Source organism: Mus caroli, chromosome 7, assembly GCF_900094665.2.
Source record: "Mus caroli chromosome 7, CAROLI_EIJ_v1.1, whole genome shotgun sequence".
In the NCBI taxonomy this organism is placed as follows: Eukaryota; Metazoa; Chordata; class Mammalia; order Rodentia; family Muridae; genus Mus; species Mus caroli.
In genome coordinates, this window is record NC_034576.1 from 95710832 (window position 1) to 95719474 (window position 8643).

The 8643-nt window shown below is 42.8% G+C and overlaps 1 protein-coding gene across 3 annotated transcripts in view; it reads left to right on the forward strand.

Annotated features, from left to right (window-relative positions):
• Nucleotides 1-368: 368 nt before the first annotated feature.
• Nucleotides 369-8643, forward strand: part of Rab30 (RAB30, member RAS oncogene family) — an 88478-nt gene continuing 80203 nt past the window's right edge. Inside the window, exons 1-2 of one of the 3 annotated variants that reach the window (XM_029479376.1) lie at nt 369-549; nt 6564-6777. The gene's annotated coding sequence lies outside the window, so the exon portion shown is untranslated. Of the gene's footprint in view, nt 550-5533; nt 6778-8643 lie in introns of those variants that run through there. The other 2 variants (XM_021167802.2, XM_029479375.1) reach the window with 2 other exon arrangements.

Consider the following 8643-nt stretch of genomic DNA (forward strand, 5'->3'; position numbering starts at 1 on the left):
CCCAGTGTAGCCTCCATTCGGTCCTAGCCGGTGCGCGAGGCTATCAAGTTCTACATCCTAGCCTCACCATTCTCACCATGCCACCTCTCGGCTCCACGAGCCCCCCGAAACCTCGGCTCGCCGCAGCTCCAGGGCTCCAACATGGCGGCCGGTCCGGTCCTTCTCTGGGCGCTCTGACCAGAGCATCCTGGGTATTGTAGTTCCAGCTGTAGCCTCTACGTCGCTCCCGGACTTCAAAGAACTACAGATCCCAGAGTGCACAGCTCTGGAGCATGGCTATTGGGGCCGCTCGGACAGAGGGATGATGTCATTGCAAAACCCTACTGCATTCATTGTGCTACGGTCTATCCACCCCCCGCCCCCCCGCTGCTGCTGCTGGGCTCGCTATTGCCGCTCGCTCCAGCTGAGCCCTGAGTAGCAGCAGGACCAGGGCAGGGACTGACTCCAGTCCTTGGACTTAGGACACCGCAGCACCTTCTCTTGCGTGCGTGACTCATTCGTATATCATTTCTTTTTATGCCTGGGGTGGGGAGAAAAATCCCAAACCAGGTGAGTTGAAGTGATTTATTCAAATCGTTTTCCCAAGTTATCCCTCCCGCTTAGTTCTCAAGGCTTTCTTTTGAGAAGATGGGGCCGGGAATTGGGGGTATGGATTCGGGAGGTTCTCACCGGCGCTGCTAAGAGCTAAATAGCTCTGTGCAATTTGGGTCACTGCAAAGAACAACTCCTGCAACCTGCCCCCGCCAGAGGACTGGTGCCTGCCAATTTCCTCGCCTCAACTCCCTTTAACCTTTTTGAGGCTAGGAGAGGGGGCTGGGCTGGGAAGGATGTTGGGAAGTGCACTTGGAAAACACGAGGAGGGCAAAGGTGGGGGACTGCAGTCCTGTCATTCCACGACCCCAGTGCTGAGGTTTGAGTGGGAAAGGGTGATGTGTGGGGAGAAATGGAGACAGTAATTTAATGTGGCCGTACTTCTTGAGAACATTTGTGTCGCTTGGACTAGCACACACTATTTTTAAGATGAGCATGTTTCTCTTGAGTCGCTTAAGTTTCGTAGGGCTTTATTTTATGTTTGTATGTTTGTGTCGTTTGTCTCGCCTTTTCCTGCTGATTTGAGGTGACAGTGTCCTTTAATGGTGCACTCCGTGCCAGTCAGAAATATTTCACGTGTCTAGGGAAGGATCTCTTCGGCTGCTAGAAGCAGCATTTTTGTTAAGCGTTTTCATTTTTTGTGTTCTCCCTACTGCGGGATTCGGGATGGTTTGGAAGTAGAATTTGTGCTTGTGTGAGTGTTTTAAATTACATCGCAATAGGCTCTTGCCACTGACAATGGTACTGTAACAAGCTGCCGTTTCCGAGGCTTAGTCTCCACTCAGAAATAACGGTTTGCAGACGGAATCGATTAGGAACCTGGGTGCTTTTTTTTTCCTCTTTTTAACACTTTAGGGGAAGGAAAAGTTGGATGTTGTGTCACCCCGTTACTGGACTTTAATGAAAGGTATCCAAGAACAGAGAACCTGACCAGTGAAACTCGGGAGCGTGGTAGTGTGCTGTTTGCTTGAATTTTGTTTTCCAACGAACTGACACATTTAATAAGGCAGGCGACATTCTGACTTGTATGATGCTGGCTCTCCTCTTAAGAGTTACAGGGATGAACGCTGCAATAAATATGTTCCTTTGAGATAAACAGCTGGCTGGCTCCGGAACAGATGGGGCCAGTCTTTGGCTGAGAGATATACAACCTTGGAAATGAATGGACTTTGGGTCAACCACACCCCCTTTAGGAATGTCAAAAGAAGGAGAACCGCCAGGGTGTTTGCTTAACTCCAAAAGGCTAAAGCTCTTTTCACAGCCTCTGCCAACTTTAGAGGAAAAGTCATTTACTGTCTGTCTTTAGCTTCTGGGAACCAATTTTATTCATTTTTAATTGAGATGCACAGGTCTCCAAAGTTGGAGCTGCTGGGTGACACTTTGTTAAATGCTTCATGTTACCAAATGCAAAGGACAGCTTTGTAAGTGGAGGGATTTATTGGGAGTGCAGCGGGTAGTGGTTAGATTTGGGGAAAACCCAGCATGCTGTATTTGCTTCTTCCTACAGCTTTGTGATGGCACTCTGCCCTTCTCTTCTGTGCCCTTCTTTCTTTCCCTACCCAATTCTCATCTCTTCAGATTCTATTTCCCCTCCCCCTTGTCTATTTGCAGTAAATACTGCCCTTTCTCTTTGAGGATTTCCCCTGTGGCAGGAGAGTATCACATCTCTTTTTCTAAGTCACTTTCCAGTCTCTGCACACCGCCCTCCACACCTTCATCCTGCCTTCCTGGAAGGAACCCTGGAGTTAGAGGATGTAGGCTATGTGTGAATCTTTGCTCAGAGTCCTCTTTGAAGAGGTACTGGCATTTTTGCCCCCTTGGAATCTGTGCTTGGTAGGGTGACACCAGCGAGCCCCGACCCAGGGCTGGGGTTGTGCTTTCCATGGCAGACATAACCTGGGCCCGCGAGCATGTGGACAATGACATGCAGGCCTGGGACTCTTCCTTTCCACGGCACTGCTCAGTCCCCATGGTTCAGCAAAACTGCTTTACACAAAATGCTCTCGTCATTCCCAAAGTAGTCTTGAGTAGCTTCTGCTTCATGTAGTATTTGTGTTTCTTCCCTGTTCCAGGGAGTGGTGGGAAAACAGTGGATCCCCTGAGCCTGATGCTGAGTAACAGCAGTACAGGCAGGCAAACTGTTTGCGTCTTTTGAAGGTAGTTAGAGTCCCTGCCATTTTGTCTTCTCTGTGGAAGAAAGAAGTTTGTTGTTCTATGCTGCTCTCCCCAAGACATGGGTGTGGTGGCAGCTATATCTTCTTTTTTCTTAACCAGGAATTTAAAGGCCATTGTCCATTTGAAGTCTGCCTGGGTGACAGGTGATGAGACTTCTTTTGTACTACCTTGCAGTACTAATCCCTCTTTCCTGCAATACCCCCTTGCTTCCTGGGTGTGTGTGTGGGGGTGGGGGGGATGGTTCAGTTGGGAGGAGGAATGAGATGAAGATTAGATGTCAATGCTGTCCTTATGACTTTCAAGAGCTGCAAGTTTCTTTCTGCCTCAGTTTGTATATCTACAAAGGGACACTCAGGGTGTCTACAAAGGGACACCAACCTTTGCTTCTTGGTTTCCTTGGCTTATTTGCTACAATCCTCCATGGTAAAGCCTGAAACTTACTCCAACAGCAAATATGTCAGTTGAGCAGGTATTGTGTGATAAGCTCTGTGGTGCATCAAGGAAGAGAAATGTTCCCCCCCTGCATTGAGGTATTCCAAGTGTCATGTATGCTTCTTCCCAGGGGTTTGCAAGATGGGATGAAAGTGCCCAATATGACTGTTCCCTTTTCTGGTGTAACCAGGGAAGGTTTCCTTTAGGAAGTGGCATTTGAAGGGACTTGAGTGGTCAGAGTTAATTTGAGGTGGCAGTGGGAGTTGCTTTGAGTAAGGCAATTAGGGTTTGTAGGCAGAAGGAACTGCACATTCAGAGTACAGAGAGGAGTGGTGAGGAGGAGATGGAGCTGGAAGAGGTAGGAGAGGCTGGAGCCTGGGCTATTTTGAATGACAAGGTGGTTTGGGTCTTTGTCCTCAGGTAATGGCAACCTAGGAAGTACTTTAATTAGCTAGATGAATATCACATGTGGAATTACATTTAAAAACACCCCATGGTTAGGGAGATGGCTCTAGGGTAAACTTGCCATATAAGCCTGAGGACTTGGGTTCAGTCCCAGGAACCCATGGTGGAAGGAGAAGACTGACTTCTAAGAGTTGTCCTCTGACACTTCCATATATGTGCTGATGGGTAGGACACACATACACACACACACACACACACACACACACACACACCAATAATAAATGACAGATATTTTTAAAATCTAAAGAAAAAATTGTGAGGAATGTTTGGCCAAGTAGCGTATCGTTTTGGAGTCATGACAACAGGTAATGACTCGGCGGAGACTGGATAGACACTAGGTTTGAAAATTATAATTGTGTAAATGTATTATTGATTGATTAGATGTGAGACTAGGAAGAAAAAGTAGAATATGGCTTGTGTTTTCTGTTTTTTTTCTTTTTAAGCAATCCAGATGACTTTTACAGAGAAAGAGAAAGCTGATTGGGCACTCAGTTTGTTCAAGAAGAGGTGGGTAGGGCTCTGGATTCTGTTGAATTTGAGGCTTTTGGAACAATCTAAGATCTTTGTTTTATTCTTCCCATGGTTGTATGGGATGTGGCATGGTAGTCTAAGGAAGAGAGATGTGATGAGGCTAGGATAGGGTACTACTTATTTATTGATTTATAATATTGGGAATGGCATATTCATATTCAAGGTTTAGTTTTCTCATCTATACAATGGGTTTATCCCACAACAGTATACCCAGATGTAGGTGCATCATGCTATGAATGCAACCTCTCATGAAATAGTGTTTGCTTTCAAGAGATTTCTCTGAAGGGGGAAAGACACGTGATTAAATGGAGGGATGAATCGAAATTCTAGGACATCACAACCCCTCAGGAGGCATTCATTCTTGGAGGGTGGGAATTTAACGATGTGGCCCCCAGCCTTCAGCTCTAGAAATGAAGGCAAGGAACAGCCCTAGGGAGGTGTTCACAGGCCTTGCACAAATTAGGGACTTTGCATGTTTATTAACTACTAAGGATTCTTTCTTTCTTTCTTTCTTTCTTTCTTTCTTTCTTTCTTTCTTTCTTTCTTTCTTTCTTTCTTTCAGATTTATTAATTTATTATGTACATATGTGCTGCCTGCATATATGCCTGTACACCAGAAGAGAGTGTCAGATCTCATTATAGATGGTTGTGAGCCACCATGTAGTTGCTGGGAATTGCACTCAGGATCCCTGGAAGAGCAGTCAGTGCTCTCAACCTCTGAACAATCTCTCCAGTCCCTCTAAGGATACTTTCTAAATAAAGAAAAATTTCAATGTATTGAAAGCTGCTGCTTTTAATAATGAAATGTCAAATGTAAATGGCTACTAGCAGTTCATTTTCTGAGACCTATATATAGTCTTTTTTTTTGTGGATAAGTTTAGGGAAATCCAGAAGTATTTCAGTTCTGGTTTCTTTTAGGGCTCAGCTTCCTAAATTCAAGTTAGTTTCCCCAAAATCATTCTAACGGCCAATAATATTCCCTAAATCAACGGACTTTTGAATTTTACAGATCAGCAACATCACACCAGATAAATACAATTGGGTGAACTATTTACAATATTTTTCCTTGGTAAAAAAAGATTTTTCTGTAGCACGAAGAATTCTCTAATGTATCTTTTTTTTTTTTAAAGATTTATTTATTTATTATATGTAAGTACACTGTAGCTGTCTTCAGACACTCCAGAAGAGGACGCCAGATCTCGTTGCGGATGGTTGTGAGCCACCATGTGGTTGCTGGGATTTGAACTCTGGACCTTCGGAAGAGCAGTCGGGTGCTCTTACCCACTGAGCCATCTCACCAGCCCTCTCTAATGTATCTTAACCCCTTATTTTATTGCACAGGAAAGTTTAAAATCAAAACTCTACAGTGTTATCATTACTTAGGAAATCATTGCTGTATTTTCTTGGTTGTAGTAGAAATGTGGCCAGTCTTTAAATGAACATTTCCAAGTGAAGAGGAATTTTATGTCACCCACAGATAATGTATTCTCAGGTTCCTTCCCACAGGAATCTAACCTTTGAAAACTAGCAGCCTCAACATTAGTCTATCGTAGAGGTTCTTGGGATTTTATTTTTCTTTCAATGTTGTAGAACAAACCTGTAACTTAATGGTCCTTTGAAGGTTATCAGGAAGACATGACCCATGTGATCCTGAGTTAATTTATATGTGTTTTTGTGTTATAGTTCATTTAAGCAATTACTCTTATCATTATGCATGCTCCTGGACAAATACCTTAACTTCTTTGAACCTGTTTTGAAGGAGGATTATAGTGAAGATTAAATGAGAATATATTTTCAGATTTATTTATTGTATGCGCATAAGTGTGTATTTGTGTGTGTGTGGGTTTAGTGCCTTCAAAGGCCAGCAAAGAATATCAGATCCCCTGAAACACATTACAGATGATTATGATCCACTATATGAGTACTGGGAACTGAGCCTGGGTCTTCTGTGAGAGGAGCAATACTCTTAACCACCATGCCATGTCTCTAGGCTTGAGACTATATTTTAAGCATCTGGCACTAAGCCTGATATAACTGTTGTTCATAGTAGATTTAAGAAAAATTTTAAAGATTTTTTATTCGTATGAATGTCTGACAGTATGTATGTACCACATGTATATACATACATGTGTGTATCGCAAGTACACCTGGTGTGTGCAAAGGTTGGAAAAGGATGTCAGATCCCCCAAAACTGGAGTTACTAATGATTATGTGGGGGCTGGGAACTGAACTAAAGACGTCTACAATGGCAAAAGTGTTCTCAACTACCGAGCCATCTGCTCGTCCTCATGGCAGCTATTTTAAATATTACATTTATTGGTAACTTTCAACGTTTTATTTATTGGGTGGTGCCTATTTCATCCTTACAGTGACAAAGGAGAAATGGTGTAATGAGACTAGCTGGAGCTCACCTCGTCAGCGCTGAGTTGCTGGAGTAGAAACCTCGATGTTTACCAGAAATGTTTAACTTGCATCTAATCATGAGGAAATAATTAAACACATCCAAGTTGTGGAATGCACTATACACAGGGCCCGCTTGTGATCTTCACCACATCATGAATGATTCATGGAATAGAATGAAAGGTAAACATTAAAGAAGGTTAAAGAGATAAGACAACATAGCAGCCTGTAATCTTTGAATGAAGCCCTAAAAACAAAAGAAAAAACAAATCTTATTATGAGGACATTTGGGGAAATTTGAATGGGAGCAGGACATTAGGTGACCATTAAGATCCTTGATGCATGGTAGTGCAAGCCTGTTATCCTAGCACTCTGGTGGGTGCATGTCCGATTTCAAGGTTAGCCTGGTCTACAAGAGTTCTAGATAACCAGGGCTAAACAGAGAAACCTTGTCTAGAAAACCAAAACAAAATAGCAAGCAAACAAATAAAAATAAATCCTTATTGGATATAATGAGTCCTTCATTTAGTCTAATATGTGCATGTGCTGCTGTTAAATGTTGTCTTCAAGAGTGTCACAGCAAAACAAAAAGGCATGTTTGTGAGGCATTTCTTGATTGATTAATGCAGGAGGGTGGAGCCCACTGTGGGTGGCACCACCCCTAGGCAAGTGGTTCTGACAGGTATAAGATACCTGAACCTGAGTTTGGAAGCAAGCCAGCAAACTGCCTTCCTCCCTCATTCTGCTTTGGGTCCTGATCCATGGTTTCTGCCTCACTTCCTACTTTGGCTTTCGTCTCCTAAGTTGGGTTTAGTTAGTGTCTTATCACAGCAACAGAAACCTAACTAGGACATGTGTGTAAAATAGCTCTGACAAATTTGCATGTGCATAAGCACATAAATATATGCTGTCTGAAAGGTGCTGGCACCTCTGACTAAACTAGTTCATAGCAATCGTTCCTGTGATTCCAGTGGCGTTTTTTTTTTAAAGGAAGAATGTTATTCTTGTTCTCATAAAGTCTTTTCTACTTTGTCAATCAGAACTTATGTACATAGGTTAAATACAAGGTCCTGTACTGGGTGTTCTGATAGAGAAACAAAGGTGGAGGTTTTCTTACACGCCTCTTGATTCTGTAAGACTCAGATCTCTTACTTAGTAAGGTCTTCAGAAGGAGATACACCATGAAGGTGTATTCTGTATGCTATTCTCTTTCAATCCTATGCAAATTTAAAATGTTTAAATTACATTGATTGATAGTGTGTGTGTGTGTTTGGAGGTTAGAGGTTAAGATGTGTCTAATGGCTTTCTTAATCCCTCTCCTTACTTTTTGAGACTAGGTGTCTTAATAAACTTGAATATCTAGGTTGTCTGGCCCACGAGTTCCAGCGATCCTCTTGTTACCTCTCATTAGTGCTACAACTCTAGCATGTGCCTCTGAGTTCAGCTTTTGATTTAGTCAGTCATTCATTTGTTTGTTTGTTTTGAGGCAGGGCTTTTTGTGTAGTTCTGGCTGTCATCGAGTTGCTCTGTAGACTAGGCTAGCCTGCCCCTGCCTCCCAAAGGTGTTGTGCTACCATACCTGGCTAAGCTCAGCTTTTTAAAAACATGTATGCTTGGGATGGAGAGCTGGCTCAGAGGTTAAGAGTTCTTCTAAAGGTCTTGAATTCAATTCCCAGGAACCACATGGTGGCTCACAACCATCTGTAATGGGATCTGATGCCCTTTTCTGGTGTGTCCAAACACAGCTATAGTATACTCATAATATATATAATATATTGCAATATATAATATTATACACACACACACACACACACACACACACATATATATATATACATATATATATGTATATAATGGATGCTGAGGATTTGAACTCATGTCTTCAGGCTTCCACAGCAAGCACCTTACCAGCCGAACCATGTCCCTTTAATAACCCTTTTCCTTTTAATAACCCTTTTTTTTTTTTTTTTTTTTTTTTTTGGTTTTTCGAGACAGGGTTTCTCCGTGTAGCCCTGGTTGTCCTGGAACTCACTTTGTAGACCAGGCTGG